This window comes from Perognathus longimembris, chromosome 5, assembly GCF_023159225.1.
Source record: "Perognathus longimembris pacificus isolate PPM17 chromosome 5, ASM2315922v1, whole genome shotgun sequence".
Taxonomy (NCBI): Eukaryota; Metazoa; Chordata; class Mammalia; order Rodentia; family Heteromyidae; genus Perognathus; species Perognathus longimembris.
The window spans coordinates 77,104,427-77,106,075 of record NC_063165.1 but is presented as its reverse complement, the minus strand read 5'-3'; the positions used below and the strand labels follow the sequence as shown (position 1 = coordinate 77,106,075).

Sequence of the window (1,649 nt, the reverse complement as noted above, 5' to 3'; positions counted from 1 at the left end):
CAGGAAGTTCATCTGGGCCAGTAGCAGGCTGCTGTCTTTATGGAAGTCAGAGGACGCTATCAGCAGGGTGGACACTCAGGCGATGACCTGTGTATGTGGGAAATGAGCCCTGCTGTATTTGATAGCTTGTCCCATAGTCATCTCAGACATGTGATGACAAGAGGAAAAGGAGGAGGCTAAGAGGACCCGTCCGAGGTCACTGCTTGAGGAGCAGAAACGAATGCAAACAGCGCCATACTGTACGCTGTCTGTTTTGGAGGATCCACCTACAGTAGGACTCCCGAACCAGCCCACAGAACTCATCCAGGTGAAAGAGTGGTTTGCAAGCACGCCTGCTGTCTTAATGATTACATCTGTAAAGTTCACTTGTTTCAAACGGAACACTGAGATTTAATATATGCATTCTACTTTTTCTGACATGACCGTGGAAATAAAATTCTCATTCAACAAAAACAAATTCAGCCTTCTTTCTTTCTTTTTTTATATTTTTCTTTTATCGGCAGTCTTGGGGCTTGGAAGCATCTTTACTAGCCAGGTGCTCAACCATTTGCACCATTTCTCAGTCTTCTTTGGCTTTAGTTATTTTTCAGATAGGGAATCTCATTTGGGCCTAAGTCCAGCCTCAAGCCACAATCTTCCTATTCATTTATACTTCATAACTGCAATTCTGTGTCTGAACACTTATACTTAGTTCCTTGGTTGAGATGAGTTCTTCCTATCTCCATTGCCTAGTCTGACCTACAACCATAATTCTCTTTTATCTTCCTCCCAAGTAGCTGAACTTAGAGGTATGAGCTAATGCACCCCAAAACTTACCTTATTTTAGGTGCTTTATTATACAGAATTACGGTACCAGTTAATCCCCTTAAGAACTAATGAATGGATGTGCTTGCTTCAGGAGCAAATACAGTAAAATTGGAACAATATAGAGAAGCTTAGCACGGCCAATGAACAAGGATGACATGCAAATTCATGAAGTGTTCCATATTTTTTATTTTCTGCACCTTGTTTCTTGTATATAAGATTATTTGACCAGGAGAAGGGAAAGGGAACCACAGACACAGCAGGTCAAAGGACAAACTAATGCAACAATGATACTCAATTAACAATAGGTTGCATATCATTCTTACAACTTGGGGTTCGGGGTAGGGGAGTATGGAGGGGTAATCAGGAAAAAATGAGGGATGGGGTAACAGTTTTTAAAAACAAATGTATTCGTTTCCTTACATATATAACTGCAAACCCCCTGTTCATCACCTTTTCTATAAAGACAAAAATTTAATTAAAACAAAGATTTATTTAATGAAGATTGGGGGAGATAGTTCCTGTTTATACTCCCAATAAACTTGAGTTATCAGGGCATAATCAATCCTGATATGAATTTTCATTAATCATCTTGTTGGTCATAAGATTTAAATACACATCTCAAACTATGACAGAAAATAATAATATGTACTATGCATTATGAAGCTTGGGAAACTTAGATTTCTCTCACCAAGTCAAACCTAAACTACCACCTCCCTACCAAGTGTGTGATGTACTGTCTAGAGAATGGGCTGGCTGGAAACAGAACAAACCCTCAGGCCATTTATAACAAATGATTTACAGTAGACCTGATTTGCCTGACATAATTCTAATACATTTATCCT

General features: G+C 39.2%; 1 non-coding gene across 1 annotated transcript; it reads left to right on the top strand.

The window, feature by feature from the left end:
- The first annotated feature begins 889 nt into the window (after nucleotides 1-889).
- On the top strand, nucleotides 890-992 carry LOC125352140. Its single transcript, XR_007211134.1, has one exon. It is a non-coding gene; the product is annotated as a U6 spliceosomal RNA (small nuclear RNA).
- The last annotated feature ends 657 nt before the right edge of the window (nucleotides 993-1,649 follow it).